Raw genomic sequence first — 21,268 nt, forward strand, 5'->3', positions numbered from 1 at the left:
AAATTTATTGTACATTTATTGATATGAAATGCTTTCCTTAGCCTTTTTTTTTTTTTTTTACATGACCTCTTATGCTATAGAATTATCTTGTGTATACTTCTCAATGTCGTGAGCCACTTGAAGCATAGTTTACCATGGAAAAGCATTAAGATGCAGAGAAATACGATGATGTTGGTTATTTGACTCAAGTATTGCATTCAACAAGTGTCACCAAGCTTTGGGGGCCTGTGGATATATTTGCAAACCAGAGAAACTGTCATGGGGTGCATACAGGAAAAGGGGGAAGAAAAGTAAAAAAATCTACAAAGTAATCCAATGAATTACAAAAGAATGTACACAATACACATACACACTTGTTGTTTAGCCATTTAGTCGTGTCCAACTCTTCGTGACCCCATGGACCAGAGCACGCCAGGCACTCCTGTCTTCCACTGCCTCCCGTATGCTGGTAGCTTCAAGAACACTATCCAACCATCTCGTCCTCTGTCGTCCCCTTCTCCTTGTGCCCTCCATCTTTCCCAACATCAGGGTCTTTTCCAGGGAGTCTTCTCTTCTCATGAGGTGGCCAAAATACTGGAGTCTCAGCTTCAGGATCTGTCCTTCCAGTGAGCACTCAGGGCTGATTTCCTTCAGAATGGATAGGTTTGATCTTTTGCAGTCCATGGGACTCTCAAGAGTCTCCTCCAGCACCATAATTCAAAAGCATAAATTCTTTGTCGATCAGCCTTCTCTATGGTCCAGCTCTCACTTCCATACATCACTACTTGGAAAATCATAGCTTTAACTATATGGACCACCCCCTCTAAAGGGGTGTGCCATGAGGACCACAAATGGTGTGGCTCCAGGCTATTTTGTCATCTTTTTTGAACACCAGTATGATAGTAACACTTTGGCTGATTTTTATTTGATATGTATATGTTTCATACTACTTCATGATGCATTGTTTGTTGGATTATTCTTTTTCTGTTTTTAATGCATATTTGAATGCCTTCTTGATGTGACTTAGCTGAGCCTTTCAGCAGAAACTGAGAAATAGCATTTAGGTTGCTTTTTTAAAGCAAACAAACAAACCAAGACTATCCATTTCAGTAGCCAACTGCCACTTTTATTTGTTAGCAGACCAGCAAAATGAAGCACAATTGTGATTTATTTTATACGGTGAGCAGAATAAGTTGCCATGTCACATAGAGGTAAGAAAAACAGCTTCCACACATTTTCTGACTGTGCTCAACTTGCAGAGTTGATGATATCTTTGTGTGAGTGTGTGTGTGTGTGTGTGTGTGTGTGTGTGTGTATTGTTCTACCTTCTGGGGCAGAACAGTATTGCTCCCAGAAATTCAACTCTTAATGAGATTACCAGAGTTGTTCCAAAATTATATGTAGGCAGCTGCTTTGAAAGGGTTAGCCACAGCCTGCTAGAGCAGCCAGGAATCTATCTTTGCCTATATTCTATTATTTCACCTCTCTCTCTCCTGGAAATATGTTCATTCGTGACTAAAACTCCAAGTGTTTTGATGTTAAAGACAATATCCCTAGAGTGAGCTTGAATGTAGGCGTGTGATATTTAATTCATTAATGTCTTTTAACTCTTCAAATGCACTATTTCCCCCCTCCATAAAGCATGTCTCTGTGCTCATGTCAGAATATTCCTTAGACCATTTGCGCACAGTATATGCCAGAGATGAAAAGCCAAGGGTGCTTTTCATAGAATCATAGAATTGTAGACTTGGAAGGGTTCCTGAGGGCCTAGTCCAAACTCCTACAGTACAGGAATGTAGAGCTGTCCCATACAGGGACTGAACCTGCAACCCTGGCATTATCAGAACCATGCTCTAATGAACTGGGATATCCAGACTGAGAACACCAAACCTGACTGGTCACAAATATCAACACATACAACCTGAATGCTATATTGCCATACCATGGGAATCTGCCTTTGTCCAACTGGCCCAGTACTGTTTTCTCTGACTGGCAACAGTTCTCCAGGGTCTCAGTCAGAGGTCTTGTCCATGTCTTGCTTTCTGATCCTTTTAACTGGAGGAGCCGGGGATCGAAGCTGGGACTTCAAAAACACGTGCTCCACCATGGAGCTTAGCCCGAATAATTTGTTTCTGAGGAACTTCCCTCCCGTCCATACTTGCCTCCATGCCCGCTTACCATCTGCCTGAACTCCTTACCAGTCTTTGGGCGAGAGGCTGATAGAATGCTGCCTTAAGTATTGCAGCTATAGTCCAAAGGTAGGGAATCATTTTCCTGTTGAAGGCCTCATTCCTTTGGGAGATATTGTCAAGGGCTTTAGTGGTCAGGGCCAGAGCCAAAAGGAGGTGTCAAATATATATCTTTCTGTCTGTGTGACATTCCCCCCACCCCACATGTTTAACCTCCTGGTTACCCGTATGAAATTAAGCTGAGGTCTGGATGAAATTCAAGAAAGGCCACATGCAGCCCTGAACCAGTAGGTCTCCCACTCATGCTCTATTGGCACTGTAAGGCCTAGACCTGAGTGTTCCTCAGAAGCTTTTCTTTCATCTTTGGACTGTTGATTGAGATGAGGTTTTTAACTGGGAGTGGTTCCATATGGCTATTCATTGAGTGATGGGTGTTTCTCATGCAGTCAAGGTGGTGGCTGTGTTACTGCAACATCCACATGACCCCACTAGTATCAAAATGAAATGCCATCTTGTATCACCTTCCTTAATCTGGATTTACCCCTTCCATGTGAAATCTCATACTTTTTAAAAAATAAGTTGTCATTGACCTGTTTCATACCAATATTTCTCTGATGAAAATAGGGCTGTCTTATCCCATCATAATAATAATTTTATCTGCCCATCTGACTGAGTTGTCCCAGCCACTCTGAGAAGCTTCCAACATATATAGAAACATAATAAAACTTTAAACATTTAAAAACTTCCCTATGCAGGGCTGCTTTTAGATGTCTTCTAAAGGCTACATAGTTACTTATCTCCTTGGCTCCAGAGTCACAGAACTGCATACCTTCCAACATTTCTCTGGTGAAAATAGGGATGTCCTAAGGAAAAGCAGGACATTCTGGGATCAAATCAGAGACCAGGACAGCTTCTGTAAATCCAGGACTGTTCCTGGAAAATAGCGGCACTTGGGGGGGTCTGTTGTTTGAAATCTCTCATCAACCTGTTTGCAAATTAAGCACTCACCTGGAAGCACCCCAAGTACATTTCTAGAGCTTGATTTTCACTGAATGCTTTAAGAACAGAATAACTGCCTGGCTGGATCAGGCCAAAGGTCTATTTTGTCCAGCATTTTGTTTTCATTGGCAACCAGCCAGCTTCCTCTGGAAGCGTGCAAGGTAGGCATGAAGATGATGGCCTTTGCTAGTTGTTTTTCTCAGACATCTGTTTTTGAACATGGAGATTCCATGGCTAATCAGTACAAAAAAAGAAAGAAAGAAAGAAAATCAATTTTCCCCTGTATACCTCTGATTCTCCAAGCCTTGCTAAAGTAAATAATGCTATTAATTTGATCTAGTAGTTCACACTGGCAGCAAATGGATTTTTTCATGTGAATAAAATCTGTATGATAAAGATCTTAAAAGTGTTGTTCCTAGATGTTGACCAAGGAAAAATAAAATGGTTTCACTCTGTGCCTATTATGTATTTATTTATTCTGTCTGTTGACCTTCGAAGTGCCCACAGTGGTTGAAGCTATGTATTTCCTAATAGTATTAACACAAAAAAAACAGTAATCATAAAATGTTAGCTCAGTAATCTAGTTCCCTTCTCTGGAGGATATTGTCTTTTCCATAAAATTTCAATCAGTAGCACATATACAATTATGAAAATGCTTAAGATTTTATTTCCAAAGCCACATTACTTAAAATATAAAATGTATTTTCTGTTCCATTTCTGAATACACAGGGGTTTCTTAATGTATCAGATAATTTTACATTAAATTATCTGATACATTTCAGGTAATGTATCATTTCAGAAGGGATCCTGGTCTTTTCCTTACATGACCTTTTTAATCACTGCAGAACTCCAATAAAAATAATAAAAAGTCATTGTCAGTATTGGCCAATGGGAAAAGAACCCATTGATATCATATCATTGCCTTTGGAGAGCTCACTTTATAATATAAACAAAACAAAAAACCCAGAGGAGGGGAGGGTTTGATTCACATTTGCTTACTTTTAAATCCCTAATCATACTTGACTGAGTCAGGACAGATGGGGCTCATCAGTCTGGGAAGATTGCCCCTCTAAGGGAAGGGAAACCCTGATTCTAAACCTCCGCTGCCTTGTGGGATATCTTCAGAAGAAGAAACATGCCAAGGAGTAAACTCCACACAATGACCGCTCCCCGCTTAAAACGGGGGGCGCCCTTTGCGTGGACGCATGCAGCCCCTAGATCTGGAGCGGCTCCAACAGCATAGGCTTGGCTTTGCCTTCCCTCGGGTGGGATACCTGGAGGTCTCCGCCTACCTCAGTCAGTTGTCCAATCCCACCTGGGGGAAGCGTTGCCAAGGAGACCAGGCCAGGTAGGGGAGGGATTACCTACCCACACAATAGAGGGAGGATCTTACCTGGGAATCCTCACTTGGCTCCAGAGCTTCTCCCACCCTACCCACCCCCAGTTAATGTCTTATTTTGCAGGTTAACTTTTCTTCACAGGTATGTGGGCGCTGCTACGTTAAGGTTGCTGTTAAAGGGCCGGAAAGGAATTTCCCTGCATTGGCAGGTTTCGCCTTTCCCGTAGCAAAACGTCACAACTTTGGCAGTAATAGGCCTTGGGCGGAATCCTTTAGTCCATCTTCCTCTTTGCGGCGGCGATACCAGGGTTCCCCGTTAAAGGGGTTTTCTGAAGGGAGGCTTTGACCGTACGCCGGAAGGTTGTCATTGCTCTCCCCTGCGGCGGCGGCGTTACGGGGGTGGCTATCTCTGCTTGAACATATGTTCTCCAGAGCCGGCCCATCCCCCCACACACACACTGGATAACCCTAATGCTCCCTAGGTCCCCAGCTGGGGACTGGGGAGGGAGAACGCTCAATGCCTGAGCCAAGGTCTACCCACATTTGAAATTTAATAAAGTTGTGGCCAATTTAATCCCATAGCACGTTGTCTTGAGTCGTTATTCCACATGACGGGGGGACCGCGCGGGATCTGGGGACTCCGCCTGTCCACGCAAATTTGGAGTGGAATCCCTAAGACAGTTGGATGGCACCTTCCAGCAACTCCTGCAGCCAAGCAGGAGTCAAACGTATTGTTCTGATTTCCTTTGGACCACATCAGTAGGCTGAAATGTAGGCAGTAGGCTGAAAGGAATATGACATGAATGGTTCACTCTTTGTCATATTCTGTATATATTAATGGTGTTTCTGCAGGAGTTGATTGCATGTATTGCTCCAAGACAGCAAAGGTAACCTGTGTGTAGCAACAGGTTTCCATTTATGTATCAGCTTTTGAGATTTGCCTCAGAGTATTTAAGAGAGAGTTCTGGAAACCCACATAATACATTTAAAGCACTCTTATTTCACATTAAGAGTCACGGCTCCAACCCTCCAAATAAGTCTGGGAACTGTAGTCTGTTAAGGGTCAACTAACATCTCTCAGCTTCATTAACAAACTACAGTTCCCATGATTCTTTTCTTTTTGTGTGGGCGGGCATGATTCTTAAGGTGGAACCACAGGGCTTTAAAAGTATGTTGTGGGGGTGACCAGATGCTTAATCTAACTGCAGAAAGTGCACACACCATGCTTTTGCATCCTGTATTTGCTCCTTAAAAAATTATTGACTGCTGATTAATGGTCTGGAGGTAGAGGCTAAACATAACCAGTATATTCCCCTTCCTTCAACTGATGATCATCTGTCATATCCAACCTTCTGTCAAGTGGTAGGGTGGATGGGTAGCAAAGTACACAGGTTGCCTTAGGACATCATTATGTACACATAGCCTACCACTGCCAATAAGATGTGGGAAACAAGGCCTGTTGCCCCATAACTATGTAAACTATGTCAACAGCACTAATATATATATATATATATATATATATATATATATATATATATATATATATAAAAAATCAGCAGGATGTTTCAGAACTCCCAGAGCGCTGTTAAAGAAACATCATGAGCTTTACAAATGCCATTGTTACAATATTAGTAATCATTATTCTATAAAGTAGATCCTGTGGGTCTTTCAGGAGAATGCACTTGTCTGGTGTGGCTCCTTCTTTCGTCTGCAGTCCCAGACCACTGACCTGGGAGAAAGCCCCATTAATTTCCACAGATCTTGCTGAGTGAACAGGTATAGAATTGTTGCTGTTAATGACTCCTCCCAGAAGCCTCCTTTTCTCATTCTCCATGTTTAAGTCAGTTGAGGTCTTCTTTGGCTTTAGGAACTTTGCTTACAAGCTTGGTTACACACCCAAAATCTTACAATTTGACAATCCAGTACATCGTTATTCAAGTGAAAATTGGTCTAGAGTATACATTAAAGGAAAATATATTGAATATTGAATGGTACCACATGCACTTCTGCATCTCAGTGCAGAATCACATATTGCACAACCAGTCAAGAAAAGTATTTCTATAGGTCACCTTAGGGGTTGTCAACCTGTGCACTGCGGGGGGGGGGGAGCTGCCATTTGATTCTGATCTGGTGGCTGGAAGTGTATTTTGTCATACAACTGACCTCTTGGCAAAGGCTATAAGCCTCTATAACAGGAATGAGGAATATTTAAAAATGCAACCATTATTTTTTGTGTGTGTTTTAAAAATATGTTGGCCCATGAGGCTCAGGGAAGGATTGGCTTTAATTGCAATTCTTGATCTCATATCAGAAGAGAAAGTTTTCTGATTAAAAGACCAGTCAAGCAATAAACCTAAAGCTACATAAACTACCTTTGCTACCCAGTGCTAGCCAGATTTAAGTCTTAGTTCCAAATATGCATATTTATGGTTGCAACCTCATTCTTAGAAACCATTTAGAACATGAATTTCATTAATGAGCAATCTGCTTACAAAAATGATGCAGTTAGCCTTGTTACTCATTGTTTCAGCGGTTTTCAGTTGTGCATGATAAAAGTTAAGTAACAAACATTTATCTTTCATTCAGTTGTGCCTTAATTTCTGTAAGCCATGGAATGAGTTCTTTTATTGGGGCGGGGGGGGGGGAATCCTGCTGTTTTTGCACTCATCCTGATTGCACCATCTAACAAAAATGTTGGGATTTGTAGAGCAGGTGAAATTTAAAATGAAGAATACTTTGAAGGCTAAATTAAGTTTGGGGAGACGGGGAGGGAAAAAGAGAGAGTTATCTCTGCTAGGAATGTAGGTCTAACAAGAATTGGCTAAATAATTCATTTCAATGGGTTCTTGTCTCAGCCATTTACCTCTAGGTTCAGGCAAAACATCTCTCTTGGGCAGAGTGGAGCACAGTGACAAGTCACCAACCTCAAACCAAAGGATGGAATTAAAATGTACCTAATGCCCATGCTAAAAGAACAAGTTTGTGTTTCCCATATCCCACCTCTAATATTTAAATATAATACAATGTTTGAAGAATTCTGATTCTCCATTTGCCAGTTGCAAGCTATAGCTAAGGAATGCATATGCAGTGACGTCCTACTGTCTTCTATAAAAGGAAACATTTCTCCATAGTCATAGGGGGTGCCTTTAAATTACCTGTTTATTGAGCACTCATTGGTTGCAGGGGGGTTAGACATCATTGTCTATCTGCTGAGTAATTCATTTTGTGGAGGATGTTAGGTGACATTTCCATTGCATTTCCCCAACATTTTCCCTATTGCAAAAAGTCAGATGTTCAGAGAAAGCGGGTTTGTCGCTCAATACCTCCCAGTCAACTGTAATTGCACAACCTGAATTTGCTGATATGTGATTGACTCCCACCCCAAAATAGCAGCAGTCTGGAAGCGCCTTGAGATTCTCGCACTGTTTGAATGAAATGTTGCTCTCCATGTAGAAGGCAATCGGGGAGGCTTGGAAAGGGTCCATCTCCGGGTTGTGTTGGGGTGCAGTGGTTGCAGCACCATGGAGAGCAACAGTACCCCGACACAATTTGGAGGTGGACCCTTCGCAAGACTGAGAAAGGTCACATTTTAAAACTGGGGGAGGGAAGTCTCCATTTGGCACCAAAATAACATCACAGTAGGTGCCACGCTCCACAGTCAGGGCACCGCTACAGAGAAGACCCTTTACCAAGTAGCCCCCCCCCCCCATCAAACATCCAAAGGTGGACACCCAGGGTTGTCACTAATGCTAGTCCTACTCAGAGTAGGCTCATTGAAGTTAATGTACACAACTAGCTTAGCAGCTAATCCTACAAGAGAAGCATTGGAGTAGCAAGGAATGGCATTGGATACAACCCCCAAAGAATAGTCTCTGTTCTTAGGGTAAAGGCATGGCCATGCATCTTGAGCTTCCAGATGCACAAGAGGCCAACCATGGTTTTGAGTCTCAAGGGCCACAGGTTCCCACCCAGCTCTAAGAGATCTGCTGTGCCCATGCAGGCTACGAAATTGCAGACCAGGTATCTAATGAACCCAGAAAACTGTAGTTTCTGGGATTTTAACTTTGACTCCACTTAAATTAAACATTTATCAAACAGCTTTCACTAATGTTCTTCCAAGCACGCTGAGCTTATTTACACAAGCCTTTTAAATTTATCTCTATTTATAGTCCCCAAATTATTTACTCTATGTGAAGAGAACACTTGGTTCTTTACAAGACATCCCTTCTTCCTTTGCCCTTTTTATTTTTATTCCAAGATCATTATCTGTGGGAATTTGACAGAAAAGAATGTCAGAAATGAGTGATACTGAAATTTGTGGAGGACTTTGCTTTGAGGGGACACCAGCAGAACATTCACTGCTTCATTTCTCTTTTCATTTTCCTTTCCAAAATGTTTGGTGCATGGGTACAGATTTAGCCCTACAAACTGGGAGATACCACACAATTGTTGAGTAGAGTGTTGCAGAACCAGGGCAATTTTAAGATTTTGTTTAAAAACTTTGATGTTTTATGTAGCCATTATTTTCATGCAAAAAGAAAAAAATGTTGAAATGTCACAGTCCTGATGTCATCAATTCGACCTAGGTCTTCACTAATTTAGATGTGTCCTCTTATAACAGTTTAACATTGGTCATCCAGTGGACATCTTCCAAATTAATGCATTTTTAAAGAACCCATTCAGATGACATATTGCATGTGTATATGTGTTTGTTCAACCTTTTACTAGAACTATCTCCCTAGTGCCATATATTCTTTTCCTGCCTCTGGTTCTGTTTCTTGTTAATTACCCAAATAGCAGATTAGGAAATTGGATTTTACAAGGTGAGATGATTTATTTATAGAGTAACCACTTAGTGTTTCTCTTACCTTTCCTGAAGGTCCCCCATAGCTGCTGTTATAGAATGGTTATCTTCCGTCTTTTCAGACCCAGAACCCACTTTTAACCCAAATATGCATTTGGGGACTCCTTTATTAATTGTTTACTATTGTGATAGTGCACCTGTTGTGACCCATCTTGGATCAGACCACAACCCACAAGTGGGTCCCAACCCACCAGTTGAAGGCCACCAGTTCTAGGAGGCTATGGGGAGGACACCATGTGGCTAAAATTGGGGGGAATCAGGTGGGGAACCTTGTAGAAGTCCCTCTACATTTTTCTCCTTAACTCAAGACACACAAAAAAGTAATAAGACCCAGAATCTCCTTGTGATTCTACAACACATTACATCAGAGATGGAGAACATGTAGCCTTCCAAATGTCATTGGACTCCATCTCCCATCAGCCTGAGCCAGCATGGATAATGGTCACTGTTGGTGAGAGTTGTGACTCAACAGCATCCAACAATATCTGGATAGCACAATTTTGGCTAGCCCTCATTTAGGCACAGAATAGTGGCATATCACCTCAGCCACTAGACAAGCAACTATTTTCACCGTCTCAGCTCTTCTCAATCTATGATATGTAGATAATGATATTGGCATTACAATGCCCCTGTAAAGATTCCTAAGGATCAGTTCACACATGCATGAAAATCACTTGATTAATCAACAATGGGTGACTTTTAGGTAAATATGTGAACTGGTTCCAGTTGTTTCCTCAGGTGAGTTGAAATTTCTATGTATGAGTGTGAATCTATGATGGCTTATACCTGAATATCCATCAGGCATGTTTGCATTCTCCCATAACATCATCTCTTCCCATACTTCAGACAGTTTATTCACGCCACAGGTCATCTTTACAACTGTCTTCAAATTCCCACCTCAGTTTTCACAAAAAACATTCAACTCTGTAATAACAGTGCTTAGATAACCTGTACTTGACCTGTCTTTGGACAGCAATGATTATCCATGCAAGATGATTTTGAAAGATAATACAGAGCGATGTAGATGGTCTCTGTTAAGACATCTAACGTGAAGCTAGCTGTGTCTAGAGTATTTTTCTTTTTTCCCATACATCATTGAATTTCATTGTAGAGAACATGCTGAAGTCCTTTCATGCCAGTACTGTGTGCAGTTAGTGCATTTCCATTAGAATCATACTGTTTTTGATTGGGGAGAATATAGCAATGCTCTCATGGGAGAGGAGCATTTCAGGTGTAAAAGAGGATTTGTTATAAAGAAAGTGATTATAATGGGATTTAATGTAATTGAAAGTCAAGGTACAGTAGCTATGCTCTGTATCACTAGCAGTATTAAAGTTTTCATTGAATGTGGATTAGATCTCCCTATGTAAACAGGAAACAAGGAGCTCCAGAATTAATCTCTAATACGTCGTACAGATTTAGTGCTTCGAGAAATAAAATCATGTAGAGAAACTTTAATACAGCCTTCTGTATTCTCTGGCCGATAAAATGGGATTATTAGTGCTCTACCTTACAGGCTTGTAAGGACAAAGGAGATGATCGCAAAGCACTTTAGACACTGAAAATGTTATAGAAATGTTGTCATGAATAATTAGCTAAAAACAGCAGCCCAGGGAATGTGTTGGAAGATCAAGATAAAATTAATCTTTCAAGCTTAAAATTCCCCCCAAATGTTAACATTCCTGGTGTTTCTTTGTTGAACACATTCAGTGTTGAGAGGATCAATTTCTGACGGTGTTCTTAAAGGGCAGAAAAAGAGAGAATAATATTGCTGTGAGTTCTATGTGTCAATGACTATTGTTTGTTCCTAGCTTCTGTTTAATCTTCACTACAGAGGAGAAGCCCTATGTAGCTAAACTCTCTTCTAATGAGATCATTATTTTCTAACTCCCCTTTCAAATGAATGTCCTTTTACATAGCAAAGCTGCAGCGCTTGGGTTTTAGAACAGTGCTACCTTTTATCTCGCCAACATAAGAAGTACTTAAGGAAAGGACAAGAAGGGTCAAGAAGGAAATGTATGTGGCATACATTGCGCTGCCTGGCAGGCAAGACTGGGATACAAAGGAAGAAGTTCATGGTAACAAGACTGCCCATCATTATGAGCAGAAGGGTTGGGAGAAAACGGAATCTTGTGATCAGCTTAGCTCAGAATTCCTCAAAATTGCACAATAAAGGATTGTAGGCTGAGCTCATTTCAAGGCACGGCTACATGGGAGCTTGCTACACTTTGTGCTCTGCATTTCAGAATGCTACAGAGACACTGGAAGACTTCATCACATCCACACCATACATCCAAAGCACATAGCTTCCTCCAAAGAAATCCTAGGAGCTGTGGTTTATTCAGTGTGCTGGGAATTACAGTTCTGTGAGAAGCAAATTACAGTGCCCAAAATTCTTTGGGGAAAGTCATACACTTTAAATGTATAGTGTGGCTGTGACATCTTCTCCATTATCAACTTCAGAGCATGTGAACAACGTGTTTCCATGTGTGTCGGCCAGTGAGCGGCAAGGATTCATGCCTGCTATGTATCAGTGTGCCATTTGTGCACTTTGTGGATGGTGGAGACAAGAGACAATAAAGTACATGATCTTTAGAGGAATCGGATGCTGTCAAAGACATGTATATGACTTTTAGAACCACGAGCTCTCCCAGGAAGAGATAAATCACAGAGTTTCAGGATGAAAATAGTGCCCAAGACATTTTGCCGCCTGACACAAAACAGCAACAGAACCTGCCCTCCCTCTCCTCTCTCTCCACTTAATCTCTTCAGAAGATTCCTCAAACCCTTGAGCAAATTTAGGGAAGACACACAGAGTGAGGGGGAGTTCTGTTGCACAAATCTAAAGCATTGTACAAATGGAACTATTCACTGGATACTACCCAATATGTTGACTCCTTTTTGACATCAGGAAAGTTGCTTTTTTATTGAATCACTATTTCTATATTTTAAAAAAATAAACAATTGACATAGGATGAAAGGAAGCAAGCAGAAGGAGAAGCCTTTTATCGCCAAACGGCATAGCTACCACTTCTACCATCCATGCTCTACAGAATCAGTATGCCTGTGAAAACAAGTCTCTTGGAATCGACACGGGTGAGAACTATTGCGATCCTGTTCTGCATGAGGGCTCCTTGGAGGCATCCAGGTGTTCACTATTAGGAACCGGATAGTAGACTAGATGGACCTTTGGTGATCCAACAGAGCTCTTGATTTCTTAGTGGAGTTGGCCTGGCAGTTTTGGCTGTCTCTTTCAGCAACACATCTGTTGGTGGTGGTGTTTTGTGTTCATGGTTAGATTTATTTCATACGGAGTACAATATTAATCATAAATTGTGCCTATATCATACAAGTCAGCACTTAATTAACATTGTAATTTGTATTGAATTAAGCATTTGGCTGTGTCAATATTTGCCCACATATAGGTAAAGATGGAACAGGAATGAATTCAGTCCACTTTTCTCAGCAAACTAACCCCATTTGTCACCCCAGAACTTGCTTTGCAGATCTGATCCCAGTCAAATGATACCCCCAGATTTTGCAGTGCAGTTTCGGTGTGCAAAAGTAAGCATTTTATGGTTACCATTTGTACCAAATGTGTGTTTTATCGGAAAATGTATTGAAAAGCACATATTTTGAGGGAAATGCATAGGAAAATGTGTACAGTAATGTGTGTCAGTGTGTGTCTTAATATGTGTAATTCCAAAAAAAAAAAAAAATTCCACAGAGGACAAGATGGACCTATGATTGAGTGCCCGCAAAAATAAAACAAAATAGTATTAGGCTGATCCATAGGAGCCAACTCCTAGCAGCCGAGATCCCTTTGACCCCCATAAAATATTTGAGGGGGCTGCCCTCCCTCAAGTTGATGGGCATTGCCATTCAAATGGTGTGTGTGCCTCAGTCTTGTGATCTTACATGCCCCCCCCCATATTTTATTCAAGTTGGCCCCTCTGGGCTGATTTGTCAATCCCTACTTGTAAGGCCTTGGTTTAGGATTGACCTCATAAAGGCAGGGGCAAGAGAACTTAGGAACTCCTTCCCAGGGGTATTAATATCCCTCACCAAAATCAGGATCTGGCAGCCTGAATCCTAGACTGCAGTCCTGAAATCACTGTGTAATTCTGCAGTGTGCTGAATTTGGGAGCTGCTCTATGTCATCTCCTTGATAGCTGCTCCCAGTCATCAAAATTAGGGTTAGTAATTAGAGTTTCCTTTCTAGGAAAAAAAAGCTCTCCAGAAAGCAATGGAAGCCCCAAGAATGACGAGAGAGAGAGAGAGAGAGAGAGAGAGAGAGAGAGAGAGAGAGACTGCCCCCTTCCCCCATCTTACCATTCTGATACAACAGCATTCCTTCCTCATTCCACAGCAGAGATAGAAGATTGAAATTCTTTGCAAGGAAGGTCATCCCTTCATAGCCAAATGCCTGTTTGTTTTGCCAGTCCCCTCCAGCAACCCGCAAGCATAACAAGTATTGGAAAAAACAGAGGCCATCCTTCACTTATTAATGTGTTTATTAGGCAACAGACTGCTTTCCAACAACATTTCCACAAATCACTTAACAACTCATTTGATGTGCTCAGCAGCAATCCAACAGAGCCTGGTGCAAAACACCGCAAGTAACATACTGTTCACTATCAGAATGTGCCTCGCTTCAAAGAATGCCATCAAGTACTTTTAACATTAAAATATTATCTATTGACTTGCCATTGTTTGTACTGATACACTACAAGAACAACAATTTTCCCCCTTGAAGTGTTTGCCATTATCCTGCTGTTGTTTAGCAGCTTAAAGCTAAAATAAATAAATATCACAGGATGTCCAGGGAAAGATATTCTGAAAAGCCCCCATTAAATGTGCTGAAGGCTATCTAGCCCTTTTCTGGAAGCTGTTAAGGAGAGGTCTCTGGGCTGCAGGAGGATTCCAGAAAACACATTCTCAAATCAGCTTCCTGAATTCCTAAAGAAGTTTCCCATCCTCACTCCTCTGAGGATTATAGCAATTGCAGCACCTGACAGACAGACAGAACATCTCATTCCCTTTTCCAGCTTCCAGGCATTCACGGCTGTCATCCATACTCCAGCCGTCATTGGCCCCTGCTACTCTTGGCTACTCAAGCTTGTGTCAGGCCTGAGTCTGTACTCCGTGCTCTTTCCTGCCAGAGCAATAATATTTACTACAATCATATATTTTTGTCAATCCTCCAAAGAGCTCAGTGCAGCTTTCCTTTGATTCTCAGATAGTCTCCTATCCAGGCTATGCAGAGTTTCTTAATTTCAGTGCCAGAACTGTGTCATTGGCCTTCAAGCCATTCTCTGTGTTGTGAGCCTGGGTGCCTGGAAATTGGCTTTTATATAACTGGCTGGTCAACTTTAAGGTTGAAACTCCATCCTTGGAGCTTCCCACAACCTTTGCTTTGTTTTTCAGACTTCCAGCTTCTATCCCCACATCTGTTCTTACCTCCCTCAGCGTCTCCCAAACACCATTCCTAATTTATCATTGTTCCATCTCATATCCACTGTTCCCTTACATCAATTTTTTTCTACATGCTGTGGAATGTCTACATGCTACTTATATTGAAACATGCTTCTACGTGTTGTTTAGCTTCAAGTCCCATCAGCCTCAGCTACCTTGGCTGGTGTTCAGAGATGATAGCAGTTGTAGTCCAACATCTGTAGGACCAGACGTTCCCCATCCCTGACATGCTGCTACTTTAATTCGCACATGCTCATATGATAAAGTGAAGGCAAAGCAACTGCCTCTGTTGCCTGACATTTAGCCTTTTGTCAAAGGTGTGTACCTAATTTGCCACCAATTGTTTCCCCGCGCATCTACGGAGTTTGAATCCTGAATATGTTTGGGGAGTTTCCATAGTGAGACCCTGGTCTCATTATGAATGGTGAAGTGGCAAGGGCTATCAACACAATCGCTCTGAAGTGCCCTCTCCCTCCTGCCTGGTATTGCAGTGATCTGTGAGCAATAAAGCAGGCAGGATGGCAGTTGGAATGTAAGTGGTGCAAGAATCATAACGACTGTAACCAAACATAAGTAAGCGTGTGTTATCATGCATACTACATGGCAGTGATGGCAACAACAACAAAAGCTGCTTGTATTGCCGCAATTGTATCCTCAAGTAGCCATCAGCAGAGCTGTTCCAGGTGATGAAAGTGCTGTTGAATTCAGACCCAAGAAAGGAGTCCTCAAGGGATTCTATGACACATTTGAAATACATTTAAAATGCAATATTGTTTGCATTCATGCTGAATTTGATGTTGCATTGTTACAAATCCAGTGAATTTGTTGAGTCGGGTTGTATGGAACTGGTTCCATTTGTTGTGGCATGAGGATAAGGGCAAGACTGTCAGAAAGGTCCAGTCAACACTTGCATTTCATGGTTAGAAGGTTGGTTGGTACCCCCTATCTTTACCCCAGGGGAAGAAAATGAGTTTGAGTAATCATTTTGAATAGGGGGGGGGGAAATAACTGGAAGGGAAGGGATTATTCAGCCCCCCCCCCTTTGCTATTCTTCTACTCCTGAGGTTGCCTTTAATAAACTGGGGGACTGAAACATGCATTTCCCATGTGATGTCTAATTTGGCTTGTTGGAATCTCGTGATTGTTTTGATCAAATTTCATAGGAAACTTCAAGTCACTTCACACAACGCTCTCCCAGTCTGACCCAGAGCTTGCCTAACATTGTGGACCCAACCTATATTATAATCAGGTTATGTCTTATCTTTCCCAAGTGATTGAATTAACCTCAGGGCTTGTTGGGGCTCTCAGCTTGATATCCCCTTAGGCAGAAGTGGCTGCAAGACACAAAAACAAAAGATCTGCCCCACTGATCTTGCAACACTTGTGCCTACTTCCAATGGCCTTTCTGCTGGTCGTCCTACCAACTCTTACATTTTACACTTGAGGAACTTTAAACCAGTAACTGCCAGAGGTGCTCCAGCAAGTTAATAGCTAAACAGCAATTTCAGCCCAGCCCATCAACAGCCAACTGAAGCAATTTAGCAAATGTACCACACACTGGTTCTCTTCATGTTTTGGTAGAAACACAAACTCTTTTGTTGTTGCTAGTGAGAGCAAAAAACAGAGCCTACATAACTTCTCAGGGGCTATTTTGTAAAATGCTGCCTTCACATTCACAATTATTGAGGTCAGTGATGATATTCCAGCTGAACTATTTAAAATTTTAAAAGATGATGCTGTTAAGGTGCTACACTCAATATGCCAGCAAGTTTGGAAAACTCAGCAGTGGCCAGAGGATTGGAGAAGATCAGTCTACATCCCAATCCCAAAGAAGGGAAGTGCCAAATAATGCTCCAAGTACCGCACAATTGCACTCATTTCACACACTAGCAAGGTTATGCTTAAAATTCTACAAGGCAGGCTTAAGCAGTATGTGGACCGAGAACTCCCAGAAGTGCAAGCTGGTTTTCGAAGGGGCAGAGGAACCAGAGACCAAATTGCAAACATGTGCTGGATTATGGAGAAAGCTACAAAGTTCCAGAAAGACATCTACTTCTGCTTCATTGACTATGCAAAAGCCTTTGACTGTGTCGACAACAGCAAACTATGGCAAGTTCTTAAAGAAATGGGAGTGCCTGATCACCTCATCTGTCTCCTGAGAAATCTCTGTATGGGACAAGAAGCTACAGTTAGAACAGGATATGGAACAACTGATTAGTTCAAAATTGGGAAAGGAGTACAACAAGGCTGTATATTGTCTCCCTGTTTATTTAACTTATATGCAGAATTCATCATGAGAAAGGCTGGGCTGGATGAATCCCAAGCCAGAATTAAGATTGCCGGAAGATATATCAACAACCTCAGATATGCAGATGACACAACCTTGATGGCAGAAAGTGAGGAGGAATTAAAGAACCTTTTAATGAGGGTGAAAGAGGAGAGCGCAAAATATGGTCTGAAGCTCAACATCAAAAAAACGAAGATCATGGCCACTGGTCCCATCACCTCCTGGCAAATAGAAGGGGAAGAAATGGAGGCAGTGAGTGATTTTACTTTCTTGGGCTCCATGATCATTGCAGATGGTGACAGCAGTCACGAAATTAAAAGTCGCCTGCTCCTTGGGAGAAAAGCAATGACAAACCTAGACAGCATCTTAAAAAGCAGAGACATCACCTTGCCGACAAAGGTCTGTATAGTTAAAGCTATGGTTTTCCCAGTACTGTAGTGATGTATGGAAGTGAGAGCTGGACCATAAAGCTAATCACTTTTGAATTATGGTGCTGGAGGAGACTTTTGAGAGTCCCATGGACTGCAAGAAGATCAAACCTATCCATTCTGAAGGAAATCAGCCCTGAGTTCTCACTGGAAGGACAGATTCTGAAGCTGAGGCTCCAATACTTTGCCTACCTCATGAGAAGGGAAGACTCCCTGGAAAAGACCCTGGTGTTGGGAAAGATTGAGGGCACAAGGAGAAGCGGACAACAGAGGACGAGATGGTTGGGCAGTGTTCTCAAAGCTACGAACACGAGTTTGACCAAACTGCGGGAGGCAGTGGAAGACAGGAGTGCCTGCCGTGCTCTGGTCCATGGGGTCATGAAGAGTTGGACATGACTAAACAACAACAAGGGTCAGGACTTCAAGATCAAAATTTTAGATTGGTCGCCACAAGGAAAGCCACAGCAATAGATGTTGTAGCACTCTGGTGTTTCTTCTGTGAACCTGGATCTTTGCAGCACAGAAGTGGCAGATCACTAGCAAATGACCTTGTGTTGCAGCAAATTGGAGATACAGTGCTTCACCATCAAACTGCCAAGAAGGATCAGAAGGTCTGAAGATGTGGGACCATATCTGTGCCGATTGAACAGGCAACCAGGGTGCTTCTGGACACAATTCAAAGTGCTGTTATTAATGTTTATGGCCCTTAAAATAGTATTGCAGCAACTATTCACTCCTGCAGGTATGGGAGACCAATTTGAATGATCCACTCTGTCTGTTTCAAGAGACAATGGAAGAGTGCACCTTCAGGGGTGAAGTCAAACCATTTTAGAGTTACAGCATCCGCTGTGGCAGTAGAGACAAATAGGGGAGAGACATGTTTTATTGCAGCTGGGGCAGATAGAGGTGTTTGGTTTTGCTGCTACAAGTGCACCATAGTATTTCTTCTCTCTGTGCTCCTACCAGCGGTCATTCCTCCTCTGGTCACTACTGTGGCTACGCAACTGTCTGACTGTCTCCAGGAACTGCGACCATCTGCAAGGGATTCCCATATGGTTTGCCAGTCTTCATGTCACATTTGCAGTGGTACCTCAAGTTACAAACGCCTCAGTTTACAAACGTTTCAGGTTACAAACTCTAACCTGGAAGAGTTACCTCGAGTTGAGAACTTTGCTCCAGGATGAGAACAGAAATCATGTGCTGACAGCGCAGTGGCAGCAAGAGGCCCCATGAGCGAAAGCACGCCTCTAGTTAAGAACAGTTGCAGGTTAAGAACGGACCTCCAGAACGAATTAAGTTTGTAGCTAGAGGTACCACTGTATTTGTAATGCAGAGTTAGTCTGACAACAGGCCTAGTGCCTGAAGCCAGCTCCCCATAGAGCATGCCCTGGAGGATCCTGCCATCTTCTGTCCTGTGTACATGACTGAGGCAGTGTAGACGTCGCTGAGGCAGAAGTGTGAATATGCTGGGACTGTGGGCTTGGGAGGGAACATCTTTGTTTAGACTCTGTCCTGCCATGTCATGCCCAAAATCTTAATGATGCAGTGCATGTGTAAGGTGTTTAGGCATTGCTTCTGATGGTTGTAAGGTGCCTGTTACTCCTTCCATAAAGCAGCGTGCTCAAAATAAAAGCCTGTTAGACTTTCATCTTAGTTGATGGACTGCGATGGATTTCTGATGGGTTGATCTTCTGGGATGGATTTCGGATAGCCCTGGTGAACTTCCCAGTGAATAGAGCAAGACAGGTCAAGGCTCTTTTTTCACTGTGGAAGAATAAGATGAGTAGGACTATTGACACAATTGCTCCCAATAGTCTTCTCCAACACTGGAGATTGCATTACTCTCTGGTATTCTGATGAGCTGAAGTTGATGCAGTGGGCTGGATGAAAAATAGAGGACAGCTGATAGAAATTTCATTCCAAACCCAACTGAACTCGTGTTAGGGCATATAATTGTGCCTACCACAGAATGTCAGTAGGTTTACTTGAATCCTGAAACAGTCATGAGTTTACTCTAATTCCCACTCTGTATCACCCCCCCCCTCCAAAGTTTAACATGGGAAATTGTGAGTTACATTTGAACAGTATTATATCGTGCAGTATAACATGGCATGAAGTTGCATTGGGTTGTATCCAACAAAACCGTACTCAAAGTAGATCTATTGTCGTGTCCATTCATTCATTTCTAATCACATTCATTCATTTTGGTGGATTGACACACATCTAGAATGCACACATCTTGTCAATTTCAATTTCCCTTAGTTTCTTTTTTATTTTCATTATTGATTTCAGTTTGCCACATTTCCACAACAATTTGTTGTTGTTTTTTAAGTCATCCTCGAAAAACTTCAGCATTTTAGTGTTCCTTTTTGCCAATATACACATTTTTTACAGGCAATTTTTACAATGCAATCTTTGTATGGTGTCCTTGCAAATGTATGCATTTTTATCTATATTGCCCCTAATATATACACACCTTTGTACTAATTTTTTGGTTGGAGAATTGCATTGCAAAATTCAGAGAAGTGTGAATTCCAAAGGTAGCTGTGCTTCAGTTCACTTATTGTTTCAGGAAAAAAGGAATCAAATCGGTTCATATTAAAATGCAAACTGAACCAAATTCAAACACACACACCCCATCCCTAGTAGACTTAGCTGGATTCAGCCCAAGAGCATTAAAATCTAATCACACACACTCCCCATTTACCATGTCTTAGTCAGCATGTTTCAGGGTCATATTAACAAAGAGAGAAAAAATGGTTATCTCTTAGGGACTGCTCTAAAAGACCCTGTGGCTATTTGAGAGCATGTTTTCTTTCCTTGTTTGATGATAACTGTGAGAAAGGTCCTTGGTATAGAAACATTGATGATCAGAGATAGAATAATCCAAGGAGAAATTCACACGGAGGGATTGGCTAAGAAGGGTTTTACACAAGGATTCGGGAGTTGGAGCAAGGCGTGGTTTTGCTTAAGATTGTAGACAACGGATCATGCATGTAGAAACTGACGCTGCATAACAGCCAAGCTGGGGGAAGGGAAAAGTGGAATGGGAACTTAGAGAGAGGAGAGAGACAGAATCACGCAGTGCTTTTCAGTACAGTGGGGCTCTCTACTCACATTACTATACAAGGCAGTTACCAGAAACATTAAGCATAAGAGGTTCTGATGAAATACTTAGCATTTCTGTAATCTGTATGTTTGTTGAGAGATTTCCAGGATTTGTCTGTATCCTGGGTTCCCAGATGGGAAATAATGGTGTGTGATTGATGATACTTTATTGCATGTCTAGGCTTTTGCTAAAATTTTCATCACTTGAGTCATGACAGAAGTGGAATTTGAAGTTTTATTGTACCATTTGTTGGGATACTTGTCTCCCTTTGTCTTTCCTGGGTAAACACACATTACATTTAGGAACCAAAAGTGTATAGAGTCAAATGGCCCTCCAGGGGGGTGGACAACAAAACCTCTGCCAGATTCATTTTTATCTACCCTTACTAGATATCGAGAAAAACAATTCTTAAGGAGAATGAACCATCCTGTAACTTACTCAGAAATTCTTGGCTACGCTTGCTGCTTTTCCTTCTTGAACAAACAGAATAATGTTTCCTAGCTGGCAGTTTTTATTTTTTTATTTTTTAAAAAAATAATCCCATTTTTTGGCACGCTGTAGAAAAAACATACAGCTGTATTTCCAAAACATAGCGATTG

Source organism: Podarcis muralis, chromosome 3 (assembly GCF_964188315.1).
Source record: "Podarcis muralis chromosome 3, rPodMur119.hap1.1, whole genome shotgun sequence".
NCBI lineage: Eukaryota > Metazoa > Chordata > Lepidosauria > Squamata > Lacertidae > Podarcis > Podarcis muralis.